The 18,952-nt window shown below is 35.7% G+C and overlaps 1 long non-coding RNA gene across 1 annotated transcript in view; it reads left to right on the plus strand.

Moving 5' to 3' along the window:
* LOC106634502 (uncharacterized) overlaps window positions 1–18,952 on the plus strand; it is a 131,127-nt gene that overhangs the window by 11,046 nt on the left and 101,129 nt on the right. Inside the window, exon 2 of the long non-coding RNA XR_010109469.1 lies at window positions 5,008–5,558. This is a non-coding gene — a long non-coding RNA (uncharacterized LOC106634502). The remainder of the gene's footprint in view (window positions 1–5,007; window positions 5,559–18,952) is intronic.

Genomic DNA, 18,952 nt, shown 5'->3' on the forward strand with positions numbered 1-18,952 from the left:
TACTGCAATCATGAAAGCATGTATTAAAATGAAGGTGACACAAGACTGGAATGCTAAACTATTACCCAGAGCACAGCTGCCCTGGAGAGTCCCAGGACCTACAACAGAATCCACATAAGCAAGAAATAAGCTCATGTTGGGCAAAACCACTTAAGAGCACCACCAAGCTTGGTGGTCTTCACATAATGGTACTAAGCTATCCTCACTGTAGCCAGTGATTAGCAAAATAATAATCACAGATTTGCTATAAATCTTTTTTTTTTTTTTTGGAGAAGGAGTCTTGTTCCTGTTGCCCAGGCTGGAGTGCAGTGATGCGATCTCAGCTCACTGCAACCTCCATCTCTGGGGTTCAAGTGATTCTCCTGCCTCAGCCTCCCGAGTAGCTGGGATTACAGGTGACCGCCACCACGCCTGGCTAATTTTTATATTTTTAGTAGAGACAAGGTTTCACCATGTTGGCCAGGCTGGTCTCGAACTCCTGGCCTCAGGTGATCTGCCCACCTCAGCCTCCCAAAGTGCTGGAATTACAGGCGTAAGCTACCATGCCTGGCTGCTATAAATCTTTTCACATAACAGGAGAAAACTGCTGTTTTCCAATCTTTCTAGTTATGCAGAGCTGTTTCAAAATTGCCCACGTTTCCAAGATTGCGCTCAATTTCCCCGTTTGGGAATCTCCCCCTCATTTCACCACCCAGCCGATCATTTTAAGTGCCTAAGCATAGGTATTATCCCCTCAGGAATACTTCCCTCATTGCAGAAATAGAAGTAGCCCTTCCCTTTCTTGGCCCCCAGTAGGTTCTGTTAGGTAGGGCAAGGCCCCATGACACTTTGTTTCAGTTATTCATTTACACAATGCAGAGTTGGAGGGGTTTATTCTCTTTTTTTTTTTTTTTGAGACAGAGTCTCGCTGTCACCCAGGCTGGAGTGCAGTGGCATGATCTTGGCTCACTGTAACCTCCACCACCCGGGATCAAGTGATTCTCCTGCCTCAGCCTCCCGAATAGCTGGGACTACAGGCATGTGCCAAGTGCCCGGCTAATTTTTTATATTTTTAGTAGAGATGGGGTTTTACAATGTTGGCCAGGCTGGTCTTGAACTCCTGACCTTGTGATCTGCCTGCCTCGGCCTCCCAAAGTGCTGGGATTATAGGCGTGAGCCACAGTGCCCGGCCTACTCTTAAAGGACCACGTCTTATCCTTTGTCTCCTGAAAGCATAGCCCAGAACACAGGAGACTCTCCACCAGTATTTGTGTACTGAATAAAGGAATGAAGGAAACCTTCAGGCCTTCCCTCCTCAGAAGAATCCTAAAAGGAACTTGATTCAGGGAAAGACTTCAACTCAAAGGGGCTGGTAGGCCATTTTAAATGGAACAGATGGAAGGTGAGTTTGTCTTACTAGAGAAAGAAGACTTATTCTTCACGTGGTTACCTGATGGGGTTAGTACCAAAATCAATGGGTAGAATGAAGCTAAATGAAGGTCCACTTAGCTATATATCTCTCTGAATAATAATCTAGGTTTCAGATTCCTCCTGGATAGTAATAAATGGAAAGGAGGTTTACATGCTTAATAAATACCTGTGTGCTTATATAAAAAGCAGATAGGCATGTTAAAGTGGGCCATAATGGTTGGAGTTTGTCTAAAATTTTTGTAAACTATTTGGAATAATGAAAACATTTTTAAATGCTTATTTTAAGTATGTTTTTATTCCACTATAAGTACCACTTGAAAAGCTTTATTTAAAACTGAAAAATTACACTTAAAAGGTGGTTAATATCTTTCTGTGCATTTCACCTTTGCACATGACAACCTAAAGGAAGTGTTTATTTTATGTCTTCTTAGATTGTGTACACGTGTGTGTTTGTGGTTTTATATAACAAGATCAGAGTTGTTACATTTCAGTTTTAATAAAAGTCTTATTTCAGACTGTGTATTTCATAGAAACTGCCCAATCTCGGAAAATATGTTATGTTATTTATGCACAAGACTTTGTTGATGAAAACAGGCAGCTGAAAGTCAGAACTGTAGCTTTATTCTCAATTCAGTAATATATGCATAATAGTTAATTATCCTTTCATCTCTGTGTAGTGCTTTCATAATTTGAGTATTCCTACATGTATTAACACATAGAAAGTGTTGTTAGAATTTGATGTTCCCTATATAAATGCTTCATGAGAGCTTTATTCCAAAATACCAAAAATATTTTCTTTGGCTGTCAGGAATCCTGGGCCAGGTTTTGTAATTAGCCACTGCTGTCTTTATCACGGGTATATCTCCTTTTCCCTTCCCTCCTATTCCAATTTGTAATCTTATTTTAATGCCTTTTTTTCAAACTGACCAACAATTAGTAGGTAAGAATAAACTCAACAGACATGTTTGTTGAAATATTATAGTTTCCTTAACACAGAAATGTCTATTCATGAAAAAAAATTTTTGATTTTGTTTCATTGAGAACTTTTTTCTTCTTTGCGCTGAAGTTAGAAATACACAAAGGAAAATATGAAAAACTGTCAACAACTCTTAAATGATTAAATCTTTACTTTGATGTCCAGTGTATGCAATTATAATAAAAACTGACAGAATTAGTTTTGTCCATTGGAACTAAAGCCAATTATTAAACATTTTAAAGTCAAATATAATAGCTAAAGGCTGTATTGTTTATGTAGTTTTTTAATAACCATAGTAACTGTAGCTATTTTAACTCTCGTCATATCTATTTTAGTATGTGAGTTAAATGACATACTCAAATGAAGTGGTAATACATTTATTCATACTTTCAAGTTTAATGCATACCCCCTTCTTTAAGTACTAGAGATAACAATTATTTTTTTGTAGAGTAATTGAGTGTGGGAGATATTTTTATCCAGTTATTTTATATTGATTAACAGAAGAAATAAAAATCATATTTGGCTAATTTATTCCTAAAATGTAAATAAATCCCTGTTTTTCCTGTATGAAGTTTAGTATTTACTTTGATATCAAAGTTTGAAGAAAATAAATATAATACTATTTTTAAAGGGAAAATATGAATTACACTGTTCATCATCCTATATTTGGAATTACAGAGGTATTTTGTTGTATCTGGAGGGTCATTTACAAACAAGCCTTCTAGAGATTGAAAGAACCAAAATAGATGTGCTTTGTTGTCCATTTTAATGAGTTTGTAACTCATCAGATTTTATATTTTGAAACATGAAAAATCACTGAACATTTTTTAGAATAGAACTTCCAAGAAGATTATATATTCATGAATTAAATTTTATTTCAATAAAAGGAGAATTTTATTGGATATCTGCTATACCAAGAATTGGGCTAGGAAAACAAAGATCACAAAGATATTGCCTTTCCCTTGAGGGGCTCACGGACCATTGGGCTCATCAGTACTTTTTTGTGACTCTCAATCAACTTAAAATCTTAACAAAATTGGTCAATAATCAGTGTAGGGCCTTTTACTGCTCTCCCAAAAGATAAATAATTTTTCAGTCCTAAGTATCAGAAGAAGAAATGCCTGAGTTTGGTATGCTATCTCTTAAAATGGTGCTATATTTCTATATTATCATATTCAATGCTAAAAAGAGACTCTATTAATATGTACACATTCCAGAATAGAGGTGAGGCCTGGGGAAACGTGCACGAGCATGCAGACGTGTAATTTAGTGCTATGAGCATGAAAGAGGGCAGAGTTTTCAGTGCCCATTCAAACTTCAAGCTCAGATTCTCCTCCATCAACACAAAGTTAACTAAAATCTACTTTCTCATTTCCCTCTTCAACATATCCTTTTGTCAAATAAATTTCTGTTTCTGGATTCTGTAATTCTATTGGCAATAATTTTCTTACTCATTGGAAGTAAATAAGCTCTTTTATCACATTAAAGTATCAGTTTTGTTCAAAGTACCTTGGTAATTTAAAATTCAAATACCATTCAAATATGGGTGTTTCTTTAAAAAAAAAGGAAAAGGACAAAAAAAAGTCAACTTTTATCTATTTTATATGATACAATTTACTAAATCTTGGTATTTAGGATTTTACATTGCCTATTCAATTCTAACTGTAACTAGAAGCTGCATCGCTCCCTTTCTGTCTTACAGAGCTTCCTAAAGCCTTAACTGCTTGTCAGTTTCCATGTATTTCAAAATGTACAGCTTTGGGCCAGGTAGCCACTGATTTGGCTTTCCAGGCATAAAACCTAACAAGTCTCAGCATATTTCATCCTGGCAGGGTTCCTTGCCCCTCCTGTGCCTTTTCTTCTGGGAGGCTGAGTGTGTGTGCGGTTAACTAAGTACCACAGTGGTTAAGAGCTCAGGCTCTGGAGCCAGACAGATTTGAGTTTACATCCCTGGATTTGATTCTTACTATCTGGGTGACATTAGGAAATTTACTGTTCCTGGCAAAGAGTAAGCGTCCAGTGAGGGTAATGGAGGCCCTTATTAAACAAATGTTACAAATGGGAGCCAGCTGTGTCTCTGTAAGCCACCATCTGTAAAGCAGAAAATTTCCTCCTCCAAGCTGAGAGCTCTGGCTTCTTGCTCTATAGTGACCTTGGGTAAATCACTTAACTGTGGGATCTTCAATTTCCTTATCTCTGTAATGAATCTATAAATATTCTGTGATCTCTGAGTTTTCTATCTATGTTGAGTAATCAAGCTCATTGTGTTAAAAACGATTGAATTCATATATATGGACTATTAATAACAAGATGTCACATACAGCCCCTTGCAAAGCACTCTCACTTATTGAATCTAGTTTGAGCCACTTAAGGGCTTGCAGAGATTGACATTCATATCCTTATTTCACTGTTCTGGAAACTGAAGCAAAGACTTGCCCAAAGCCTTGATACTAGTAAAGTAGCAAAACTAGAATCAAAAGTTATTTCTTCTGATTTTTACTTTATTTTGCAGTAGCATTACAGTTACCTCGTTGCAATCATAGCAGGTTAAAAAAGTTATCCCAGAGCAAATAAATATTATTGTGTGAGCAGCATGCTGAATATCTTCTCCTATCTCCTAGGCCAGCTTCAAAGGTACTGCCTACCTGAACCTGCCTTGTCCCAAAAGGACACACTTCAGTCTGGGGAGAGTTTAAAGTTGTAGACATATCCATTTTCATTTAAGGAATATGAAGATCAGGGAGGCAAAATATCGAGAGGAAAAATTGAGAGATGATCAGAAATTCAGACGCATTCTGGAATGAGCACCCTTGACCATACCAAGAACAAAGATTCTATAAAAATGTGAAGTCTTATTATTATTCATCCATGTTCTACGTGGGATCCACCCAAGACATTGAAAACTGTACAGAACAGGGTGAAATTGAATCAGATCATTCTGTACTCCTAACAAGGTCCACCCCATGAGAACTTGCAGCAGAATTAATGACACTGTATATTTTCCTCTACTAACAACAACAACAACAACAACAACAATCTAGGAAAATCAAAGGCAGCCCGACATGGAAAATAACACAAAATGAATATTTGGATTACAAATAGTGTGATGGGAAGAACACACTGCCAAAAGTCCACCTAGTATGTTGAAATTACTGTTTCTAGCACATATAAGGTATGATTTTTTAATGTTTTAAACATTCATTATTGGCTACTTTAACTATTTTCCTTGGTAACTGCAGCAGAAATTGAAAAATGATAGAAAAGCAGAAAAGAATGGCATAACTTATCAGATATATGTAAGTGTGTAAACTTTGGGTTTTATTGTTTAGCTCATCTAGTAACTTGGGAAAATAATAGCTATTCCACAAGATTGTTGAGAAAATTAAATGAGAGAACACAGTTAACAGACTTAGCTGAATGTGTAGCATATAGAGGGCACTCAGGCATCCCTGGCATACAGGTATGAGTCTGCAATTAACAAGGTAATGGAAAGAGTGTTGCAGATCTCTGACTGAAGTATTTTCTCCTGGGCTTACAGTATTTATCAGCTATCATAATACAAGTAAGTGGCAAGATAAGCTTACTTAAGGTGATTTTCTTGTTTGATGTATTTTTATGTGATTGCATATTTACAAGGGCTACAGTGTATATTTCAGGGATAGTGATACATATTTTCTAGATCTTTACAATTTTCTGTTGTAATAAATAAGAGTGCATAAGTTTGATCAACAAAGAACAAACATTTTCATTCAGAGGACTAGGAATGTACTAAGTAAAAAAATAATTGTTTTTGGAATGAAAAACAAAAATGGGATTAAGATTTTGTTTTCTGACCGTGTTAAAGGAAACCATGCCATTTTTTCTTTTTACTTTTTTTTTTAAATACCCAGACTTCAAAACTACCATATCAGTTTTAACTTCTGAATCTCCTTCTACATGGGGACTATTTGTGATAATCAGTGACCTTTTACATAGAATGCTATTAAAATATAGTTTTATGTCTGGCAAATATAAGACTCCTTTCTTCTCTACATATTTTGATTTAAATGAAGTATTGCCTCATTACTCCAGGTGTGATTCTTATGTATGTTATAAATTTTGCGATCTGTCAATACCACAGAACAAGCTGAGCTGTGGTTAACACTATTTCAACATCGAAGAACTTTCTTCCAGTTCTTTCTGAAATATGCCAGTCAAAGAAAAAAAGTTTGAGGAAGTTGAAGAATGTAAGAAATTGGTGGAGCATGCTAGTGGTGGTTTTAGAATACAGTCTTTTTGTTCGTGAGTTCTGTGCTTCAGTCGAAATCAGTCATAGCAGTCTAGCAAAACCAATGAATTACCTAAGTTATTTCAGAATTAATATGTATTTTAAATATCAAAATCAAGTCAATTCACTGAAGCTAGGCATTCTGCAATTATCTTAGTTTCATTAGTGGAAATTCAAAATCGCATATCTGAAAAATATTTTTAAAAATAATTTTGTAATTTTTAGTTTCTTTATCAATAAAATGGTGATACAACAGTATCATCATCTGTGTTGCAGGGTATGAATTATGAATAAGTATGGCAAATGACTGTGTTCTATTAAAAATATCTGATTGTAACAGAAATCATACAACATTAAACCTGAAAAAGACTTTAGATAACATGTTCTCTAACTATTCATTACATATATTAGAAAACTGAAGTTTATAAATAAGATAACCAGCTTTAGTAAATAAAAATACAGGATAACCAGTTAAATTTGAATTTCAGATAAACAGTGAATAAGTTTTTGGCATAAGTATGTCACCTGCAATATTTGCCTGTTATAAATAGTTATTTGTTACCTATCTTAAATTCAAATTTAACTGAATATCTTGCATTTTACCTGCCGACCCTCCCTGTAGAGGTATCATAATTCCTTTTGTTCGCTTCTTTGACCGTATTTTGTACATTAAATCTCTAGACTTATTCATCCTATATGACTGTAACTTTGGAGCCTTTCACCCATTTTCCACCCCCAACCCCAATCCCACATCCCCCAACTCTAGTAACTATCGTCCTACTCTGTTTCTATGTATTCAATTTTTTAAAAAAGATCGCACATATAAGAGAGCATACAGCAATTCTCTTTGTGTGTCTTGCTTATTTCACTTAGCATAATGTGCTCTGGGTCCACCCATGGTGTTGCAAATGGCAGGATCTTATTTTTTTTGGTTTTTTTTGAGACAGAGTCTCACTCTGTCGCCCAGGCTGGAGCGCAAAGGCGAGATCTCTGCTCACTGCAGCCTCCTCCTAGCAGGTTCAAGCGATTCTCCTGCCTCAGCCTCCTGAGTAGCTGGGACTACAGGCATGTGCCACCACACCTGGCTAATTTTTGTATTTTTATTAGAGATAGTGTTTCATCATGTTGGCCAGGCTGGCCTCAAACCCCTGACCTCAAGTAGGATCTTCTTTTTGGAGGCTGAATAATCCATTTACACACACACACACACACACACACACACACACACACACACACACATGCACAGTGTTTCCTTTATCCATTTATCCATCAATGGACACTTTGGTTATTTCCACATCTTGGCTACTGTGATCAATGCTGCAATAAACATAGGTGTGCAGATAGCTTTATAAGGTGGTGATTTCATTTCCTTTGGGTATAAACCCAGAATAGGGATTACTGGATCATATGGTTGTTCTATTTTTGATTTGTTTAGGAACCACCATACTGTTTTCCACAGTGGCTACACCCATCTACATTCCCAACAGAGTGTACAAGGGTTCCCTTTCTCCTCACCCTGACCAATGTTTTTTATTTCTTATTTTTCCTTTTTTTTTTTTTTTTTTTTTTTTTGAGACAGGGTCTCTCACTCTGTTGCCTAGGCTGGAGTACAGTGGCACAATCATGGCTCACTGCAGCCTTGAACTTCTGGGCTCAAGCAATCCTCCCACTTCAGCCTCCCAAGAAGCTGGGACCACAGGCACATACCACCACATCCGGCTAATTTTTGTAATTTTTGTACCAACAGGGTTTCACCATGTTGGCCAAGCTGGTCTCACACTTCTGAGCTTAAGCCATCCTTTTGCCTCAGCCTTCCAAAGTGCCAGAATTACAGGCATGAATCACTGTGCCCTGCTAATTTTTTGTTTGTTGTTACTGTTATTGTTGTTGTTGTTTTTGGTAAAGATGGTGTTTCACCATATTACCCAGGCTGGGATTACAGACGTGAGCCACCACACGTGGCCGCTTGTTATTCTTGATAATAATTTCTTGATAACCTAACAGGTGTGAAATGATATTTTACTATAGTTTTGATTTGCATTTCCCTGATGATTAACGATATTGAACACCTTTTTACATACTTGTTGGCAATTTTTTATTTCTTCTTTGGAGAAATGTCTATTCAGGGCCTTTTCTCATTTTTCAATCAGGTTATTCATCTTTTTTGCTATTGAGCTGTGTGAAGTACTCATATATTTTGAATATTAACCCCTTATCAGATATATGGTTTGCAGCTACTTTCTCTCAATTGTAGGCTGCCTTCTCATTTTGTTGATTGTTTCATTTGCTATGCAGAAGCTTATTAGTTTTACGTAGCCACACTTGTTTATTTTGGCTTTTGTTGCCTGTGCTTATGGCATGCGAATCAAAAAATCATTGCCAAGATGAATGTCAAGGAGACTTTCTTCTGTTTTCCTCTAGGAGTTTTACAGTTTCACGTCTCATGGGATATGATCATTGTTTTCAAAGGGCATAAACCTAACTATATGCCAGTGCAGGAATAAAAACTGAACAATTACAGAGTTTACAGATCACTCCTACAGTTGATAAAGTTATATAGTAGCATGTTTTAGTAAAAGAAAATAACCATATTTTATAACCATAGTTTCACAAGAAACTGAAAAACATCTAATAATTTAAGATAAAAACTTTTGAAGCTTTTTTGTAGCTCCTCAATTGGTAACCATTGTTAACCAGAGCTTAATAGCAGTTCCTCCTTAAGGCATGTTTTCTGAATACAAGCATACCTTGGAAATATTGCAGGTTCCATTCCAGACCACTGTAATGGAGCGAATATTGAAATAAAATGAGTCACATAATTTTTTTGGTTTCCCAGTGCATATAAAAGTTATGTTTACACTATATTGTAGTTTAAGTGTGCAATAGTATTATGTCTTAAAACAATGTACATATCTTAATTTAAAAGTATTTTATTGCTAAGAAATAAGAAATACTAATTATCATCTGAGTCTTCAGTGAGTTGTAATCTTTTTGCTGGTGGAGTGTCTTACCTTGATGTTGATAGTTGCTGACTGACCAGGGTGATGGTTGCTAAAGTTTGGGTGGTTGCGGTAATTTCTTAAAATAAGACAACAATGAAGTTTGCTTATCAATTGATTTTCGCTTTCATGAAAGATTTCTCTGTGGTATGTGATCCTGTTTGGCAACATTTTACCCACAGTAGAATTTCTTTCAAAATTGGAGTCAATCCTCTCAAACCCTACTGCTACTTAATCAATCAAGTTTTTATAACATTCTAAATCATGGCAGGGCACGGGGGCTCACGCCTGTAGCCCCAGCACTTTGGGAGGCCGAGGCAGGCAGAACACCTGAGGTCAGGAGTTCAAGACCATCCTGACCAACATGGAGAAACCCCATTTCTACTAAAAGTACAAAAATAGCAGGGCATGGTGGCGCATGCCTGTAATCCCAGCTACTCGGGATGCTGAGGCAGGAGAATCACTTGAACCCAGAAGCGGAGGTTGCGGTGAGCCAAGATCGTGCCATTGCACTCCAGCCTGGGCAACAAGAGTGAAACTGCATCTCAAAAAAAAAATATATATATATATATATACATGTATATATACACATATACATATGTGTGTATATACATGTATATATATACACATATACATATGTGTGTATATATGTATATATATACACATATACATATGTGTGTATATATGTATATATATACACATATACATATGTATGTATATATATACACATATACATATGTGTGTATATATGTATATATATACACATATACATATGTGTGTATATATGTATATATATACACATATACATATGTGTGTATATATGTATATATATACACATATACATATGTGTGTATATATGTATATATATACACATATACATATGTGTGTATATATGTATATATATACACATATACATATGTGTGTATATATGTATATATATACACATATACATATGTGTGTATATATGTATATATATACACATATACATATGTGTGTATATATGTATATATATACACATATACATATGTGTGTATATATGTATATATATACACATATACATATGTGTGTATATATGTATATATATACACATATACATATGTGTGTATATATGTATATATATACACATATACATATGTGTGTATATATGTATATATATACACATATACATATGTGTGTATATATGTATATATATACACATATACATATGTGTGTATATATGTATATATATACACATATACATATGTATATATGTATATATACACATATGTATATGTGTATATATGTATATATATACACATATGTATATGTGTATATATGTATATATATACACATATACATATGTGTATATATGTATGTATATATGTATATATATGTGTATATACACACATATATATGTGTATATGTATATTCTAAATTACATATATATTCTAAATCATTTGATGTCATTTCAAAAATGTTCTTGGCAACTTTACCAGGAGAGATCCCATCTTAAGAAACCACTTCCTTTGATAATCCATAAGAAGTAACTTCTTATTGGTTCAAGTTTGATTATGAAATTGCAACAATTTAGTCATATCATCAAGCTTCACTTCTATCTCTCCGTCTCTGGTTATTTTTTACCACATCTGTCATTATTTTATCTATTGAATATTATCTACTGTAGTTATTTTATCTACTGAATGCCTCAGAGTCATCCACAAGAATGGTAATCAACTTTTCCCAAATTCCTGTTAATGTTAATATTTCGACCTCCTCGTATGAATCACAAATGTTCTTAATGGCCTCTAGAATGGTGAATTTTTCCAGAAGGCATTAAATTTACTTTGCGCAGAGCCGTCAGAGGAATCACTATATATGTCAGGAATAGCCTTATGAAATCTATTTCTTAAATAAGACTTGAAAGTCAAAAGTACTCCCTGATTCATGGACTGTAAAATGGATCTGTTAATAGGCATGAAAACAACATTAATTTTTCTGTACATCTCCACCAGAGCTCTTGAGTGATGTGGTGCTCTGTCAATGAACAGTAGTATTTTGAAAGGAATCTTTTTTGTGAGTAGTAACTCTCAACAGTAGACTTAAAATATTCAGTATACCATACCGTAAACAGATATGCTATCATCCAGGCTTTGTTGTTCCATTCATAAAGCATAGACAGAGTAGATTTAGCATAATTCTTAAGGGCCCTAGGATTTTTGGAATGGTGAGTGATTGTTGGCTTCAACTTAAAGTCACCAGCTGCATTAGCCCCTAGCAAGAGAGTCAGCCTGTCCTTTGAAGTTTTGAGGCCGTGCATTTACTTCTCTCTGGCTATGAAAGTCCTAGATGGCATCTTCTTCCAATATAAAGCTATTTCATCTACACTGAATATTTATTGCCTAGTGCAGCCACCTTCATCAATGATTTCAGCTAGATTTGGATAACTTGCCACAGCTTCTGCATCAGCCCTTGCTGCTTTACCTTGCAGTTTTATGTTAGAGAGTTGGTTTCTTTCCTCCGAACTATGTTAGCTTTCAACTTTCTTCTGCAGCTTGCTCACTTCTCTCAGCCTTCATATAAGAGAGTTAGGACCTTGCTTCGGCTTAGGCTTTGTCTTACAGGAATGTTGTGGCTGGTTTGATCTTCTATCCAGACCACTAAAACTTTCTATCGGCATTATGATCGTTTTGAATTTTTAAAAATCATTTGTATATTCACTACAGTAGCACTTTTAACTTCCTTTAAGATCTTTCCTTTGCATTCACAACTTTGCTAACTGGTGCAAGTAGCCTAACTTTTAGCCTTTTTCATCTTTTGACATACCTTCCTTACTAAGCTTAATCATTTCTAGCTTTTGATTTAAAGTGAGCATCGTGTGACTCTTCCTTTTACTGGAAAACTTAGAGGCCATTGTAGGGTTATTAATTGGCCTAATTTCAATACTGTTGTGTCTCAAAAACTAGGGAGGCTCAAAGGGAGGGAGAGAGATGTGGCAAACTTAATCAATAAGATGGCGAACTTGATCAATCAGTGACCAGGAATGGTTGGTCATTGGAGCAGTTAGAACACACTCAGCATTGACTGATTAAGCTTCCCACCTTATATAAGTGCAATTTGTGGTGCCCCCAAACAATTTTAGTAGTAATTAATATCAATGATTACTGATCATAGATCACCATAATAAATATAATAATAATGAAAAAGTTTGAAATATTGGGAGAATTACAAAAATGTGACATAGACACATAAAATGAGTACATTGTTGGAAAAATGGTGCCAATAGACTTGCCTGATTAGGGTTGCCAGAAACCCTCAATTTGTAAAAAATGCAACATTTGCGAAGCATGATAAAGGGAAACACAATAAATGAGGTATGGGCCAGGCGTCATGGCTCACGCCTGTAATCCCAGAACTTTGGGAGGCTGAGGTGGGCAGATCACCTAAGGTCAGGATTTCAAGACCAGCCTGGCCAACATAGCGAAACCCCGTCTCTACTAAAAATACAAAAATTAGCCAGGTGTGGTGGTGTGCACCTGTAATCCCAGCTGCTCGGGAGGCTGACGCAGCAGAATCACTTGAACCCAGGAAGCAGAGGTTGCAGTGAACCAAGATTGCGCCACTGCATTCCAGCCTGAATGACAAAGCAAGACTCCATCTAAAAAAAGAAAAAAAAAGTATACCTATGCTCCTAGTAAATAATTAAAGTCATTTTAAGAGTAGAAAAATCTTAGCTGAGAAAAAAGTATACATTAGAATCATGTAGAAGAATCTTATATCCTTTATTCTGATCTGAAGTTGAAGTTTTAAATTAATTGGTTGAAGTTTTAAACATCCTCTGTTTTAGCCTAAAAAAGCTGTAATTATGTTGCATTTTTTAATTCCAAATCCATTTTATTTCTATCTTCTTTTTTAAATTCTTAATAGTCTCCCCAGAGGTATGACAATTTTATAAGACCTTTTTCATAACCAACTTTTGGCTTTTCATGTCCACTGCATGTTTATTTTTAATTTTAAAAATGCAATGCATTGCTCTTCCAGTAGTCCCCAGGTAAAAATCAAGTAGGATTTAGAAGATAATTTATCAGGCTGATTATAGAGATAAGGCCTGCCATGAGTAGGAAGTTGGAACAATAGATACCTCTTAAGTTTAAAAGTCTGTTTTTGAAAGTTGTGTTATTTAGCAAAAGCAGTAGTTGTAGCTAATTTCAAATTATAATTTTTTCATATGAAAATACTCCTAAAAATATGAAATAAAAGTCTTAAAATTCTATAAAAGAAGTTTTATTAAGAATGCAAACTACAATACATAGTGCCTTCCAGCAAACCATAAAGAGAGAAATCTCTTACCAATGTTATAGTAATAATATGTTTGGTATTTATTATATTTACTTATAAGGTACTAAGGAGTGCTATATATTTTAAGGATGCAGTTAATTCTTGCTACATGTTACAAGACAACAAGAAAGCATAATTATTTTTATTTTATTTATTTTTTGAGACAGGGTCTCACTCTGTTGCCCATGCTGGAGTGCAGTGGTACAATCACAGCTCACTGCAGCCTCAACCTCCTTGGGCTCAGGTAATTCTCCCTCCTCAGCCTCCCGAGTAGCTGGGACTACAGGCGTGAACAACTTCAACTGGCTAATTTTTGTATTTTATTGTAGAGAGGGGGTCTCACTATATTGCCCAGGCTGGTTTCCAAATGTTGGGATCAAGCGATCTTCCCATGTTAGCCTCCTAAACTGCTGGGATTACAGATGTGAGCCAGTGTACTTGACCTTTATTTTTATTTTAAAGATGAGTAAAATGCAGCTCAAATTTATGACAAAATAGGAAATTCAGAGGGGCAACACCTTTCTCTTTTAACAAGGAAGATATTCCAGAGCAGAAATTGTCATTACCTCGTTGGTTTTTCAAAAGAAATCAATGATTTGTTGTGACTGTTACAGCAATAACTCAAAGAAAAAGAAAATGGAGTGTAGCTAAACATTTAATTGTTTTTTCTCTCTTAAAATTTTTTTTGTGGGAGTAGCAGAAACAGGTTGAATCAGGGAGGCTGGACTGGGAAAGGGGTTGGTTGGTATGCAAACCCAACAACTTCTTTGTGGTTGAGAGAGGTTTGAGGAAAATATGAAACATTTAGAATCTTCCACACTAATGTTTGAATAAATTCAACAGCTCTGAAAATGTCATTTATGGATAAGGAGTGTTGAGTGTAAAATTATGAAGATGTAATTCATTTGTAACAGATATTTGTATGCATATGTTGTATATGTGTATGTGTGTTAGGGGTTGAATTGGTGGTCAGAGGAAATTATAATAATAAGATAACTGTAAAACCACTGTATTAGTCTGTTTTCACACTGCTATAAAGAACTACCTGAGACTGGGTAATTTATAAAGAAAAGAGGTTTAATTGACTCATAGTTCTGCATTGCTTGGTGATACCTCAGGAAACTTACAATCATGGCAGAAGCTGAATGGGAAGCAAGGCACGTCTTACATGGTGGCAGGAGAGAGAGGAAGCTAGTGTGGACGTGCCACACTTTTAAACCATCAGATCTCATGATAACTCACTCCCTGTCATGAGAAGAGCATGGGGAAAATCCACCCCCATGATCCAATCACCTCCCATCTGGTCCCTCCCCTGATACATGGGGATTACAATTCTAGACTAGGTTTGTGTCTAGGGCCATACCACACTGAAAGCGGCTGATCTCGTCTGATCTCAGAACCTAAGCAGGGTCAGGCCTGGTTATACTTGGATGAGAGATTTGGATGGGGACACAGAACCAAACCACATCAACCTCATAACCCAGAGCACAGAGAATATTGTGGTGAGGTGGTAAGGATGGACGGTTACGAGAGGATCCTCATCCTTCATGGCAGGCCCAGTGCCTGAAAACAATCATCTCCCAGAGATTACTTTCCAAATTAAGAACATGAAACATTTGAACAATCCTCTGAATTGGAGCATCTTCACAGAATGCTTTCACCCCATTTTGAGGAATGTCCCTTCCATCCACTCACCTAATTATGAACCCAGGAGAAAAAAACAAAAAACAATAATAACACTCTAACCTGTTTTATCCTGGGCAACTCCAAATATTATTTTTGGGTTCCTATTCCCTTTTATTAAATGTTCTGAACAAAGGGTAGGAACAGGAGATGTAATTAAATGCCCTCTATAAGCTACTATTGTTTATTTGTTAAAAAATTTAAAAAATACTCTCCAAAAACAAAACACAAAAATCCATCAATGTGCTAATAGGTCTTCATAGGTCATAAATTAAAAGAAAAAGCTTATATTTCTAAATGCACACTAGTGTAAGTTTGCTTTTTATTCTAAAATATCAGAAATCATTCAACCGATTTTTTTCTGTCAATAGTTGTCTCTTTCACTAGACTCTCTACCTTTGGGTACCAACAGTCATGTAGTGTTGAAAATCCACATTTTGCGGACTCATGTCCTTCTTTGCTAATGCAGTGGCTGTAGCCCCTCAAATGTTGCTCATATTTTTCCTGGAGATCCTGGGATTAAAAGTAAAATTGCTTAATTTGAGCTCATGGATAGTCTTCTTATGTTACTCAGTTCTATTCTCTCTCAGTTACTTGAGGGCAAGAGCTCTCCACTACTATTGCTGCAGGGCTGCACCATAAGCACACATCTCTCTGGGTTACAGAAGCTTATCACTGGTGCTCTCCCAGCAGTAAGTCCTCAAGATGCCAGGGAGGTGCCCATTCCTGGAGTCTTCAATATCCTGAGGTCAGGCTGTGTACTACACCAATGGGCTTTTAATCCTTGTATTTCTCAAATTCCTTCAGCTTCTGTTCAAAATTCCTTCTGCCCTAGAACTCAGGAGTCAACTCCTGTGGCCTACCTAACTAGTTCTTCAGACATGTCTGGGCATTCCTGAGTTCCCTTTAGACTCAAATTATGCCCTACATTAACCTTTGGAAAAAAAAATGTCTTTTAGTATTGATTTTTAGAATGCTGTCTGCCCTCTGAAGCCCAATACTACTCATATCAATTTGATCCCTCTCTAAACTTATGATCAAATTTATCCTCGACCTCCAGGATTTTAAGGAATTTCATGTTGGTGTCATCTGACAACAACTGAAGTTTAGCTTAAATATGAACTTTTGAAAAATGATATGAATTTTGTCACAAATAAACATCTAATTAAGTTTTATTATTTGGATTAGTGAAGACATAGGAACTCTCATGTTTATCAAGAATCCCAACTTATAGCTAAACATTGTTATGAAAAATTACACATTGGAAGTGAAACAGAAAGGATCATGTGTCCTTTCAGTGTCATACTGGAGCTTTGTCTAACAGGTCCACTTAAAGGTAGTTTAACTCTGTAGGAGAATGCCCCTTTGTTTGATATACTATTTACTATTGATTAGAACCTACGCTGTGAAGTTACATGTTAACTTGTGGGTTTTCATTGGGTAGAGATGCAAAGCATTTCTCTAGTAGAAAAGATACCTCTAAGAATATTATTTGATTTCCCTATAGGACATGAATCAGTTTTGTATCTAACCTAGCAATCTTATTCCAACATTCTTCTTTTCTTTTTTGTTTTTTATTTATTTTATGTTATTTATTTATTTATTTATGATGAGTTTCACTCTTGTTGCCCAGGCTGGAGTGCAATGGTGCAATCTTAGCTCACTGCAATCTCTGCCTCCCAGGTTCAAGTGATTCTTCTGCCTCAGCCTCCCTAGTAGCTGGGATTACAAGTGCCTGCCACCACACCCAGCTAATTTTTGTATTTTTAGTAGAGACGAGGTTTCACCATATTGGCCAGGCTGGTCTCGAACTCCTGACTTCAGGTGATCCACCCACCTTGGCCTCCCAAAGTGCTGGGATTACAGGCAGGAGCCACTGCTCCCAGCTCTTTTTCTCTTTTTCAAGACAGGGTTTGGCCCTGTTGCCCAGGCTGGAGTGCAGTGGTATGATCATGGCTCACTGCAGCCTCAACCTCCTGGGCTCAAGTGATACTCCTCCTCAGCCTCTCAAGTAGCTAGGACTACAGGCATGTACCACTGTGTCCGGCTAACTTTTGTTTGTTTTCTGTAAAGACAAGGTCTCACTATGTTGCCCAGGCTGGACTCAAACTCCTGAGCTCAAGGGATCCTCCCACCTTGACCTCCCAAAGTGCTAGGTTTACCAGTGTGAACCACTGTGCCTGGCCCTTCTTTTCTTTAGTACCTCCTCCATGTGTGCTTGCTCTTGAAATAATGTTTATTATATTGCTAGTTTCCTCATTAACAAGTTAAATAAATTTTTAATACATGTTTTATATTTGTATGCAGGCTTCCCATGTGTCTGTAATAGTGAAAAGATTGCCCCTCATTGACTGAGTGTAGAATATTTTCATATCTCTGAAAGGCATTAAATATTTGTTACAATGTCTTTTAAAATAACAGAGCTCTATTTTTATTTACTAAGGATAAGCACTTACATAAATCTCAATTTTCCAGAATTCCTGGAAAATAAAGAAACTAAAATTCTGAGCCTTTAAGAGAGCTAGACTCTGAAGCAAAAAGCCCTTCCTACAGAAACTGGCCAATCAGAAACCTTTCAATTAGAATCAAGTTTACATAATCAAGGTCAATCTGTGAAAAAAAAATTAGACTGTTTTAAAAATTTTAGCTTTAAAAAACAGCAATATATCTTTTACCTGTATGAAATATAATAAAAACATATTTATTTATTTGTTTTTTCATCTAAGACTTTGGTTTGTTTTTTATGAAAAGATTAGTTAATCTGGATTTCCACACTTCTTGTACTGTTTCTTGATTAGATAAGCTAACATTATTCTCACATAATGTATGAAAAAAAATTTGAGAGAAAATAATCATATAAGTTGAATTACAATTCTGACAATCTTTTTAAAAATAACACTAAGTATCTTCTGTAATGTATCAGTTTAAACAATTTTCAAGCCCCTTAGTTAACTTTGAGAGCTGGAATTAGCATTAAATCTAATTAGTTGGTGGATGTTTTTTGGATACTTAGATAATTTCTAAGTAATAGAGAATACTGAAACAAAGGCCAATATTTTTTGTTCATTAAAGAGAAACTGTTTTTGGTTCATGCTAACATGCATGTTACTTTCTGTTACTTTAAGAAAGTACAAAAAGAATGCATGTATAAAGTCATGTTATATTTGATTATGATTTTTGATGATCTTCTAAAATGCTTGGGTATGATGAAAATGTCTCAATTATCTATATCTCCATTATCTCTGTGAAATGGAAGTTGGTTACTTTGGTTAAGGTTAAAATTCGTATTGGTGATTGAAATGT

This window comes from Pan paniscus, chromosome 13 (assembly GCF_029289425.2).
Source record: "Pan paniscus chromosome 13, NHGRI_mPanPan1-v2.0_pri, whole genome shotgun sequence".
Classification (NCBI taxonomy): domain Eukaryota; kingdom Metazoa; phylum Chordata; class Mammalia; order Primates; family Hominidae; genus Pan; species Pan paniscus.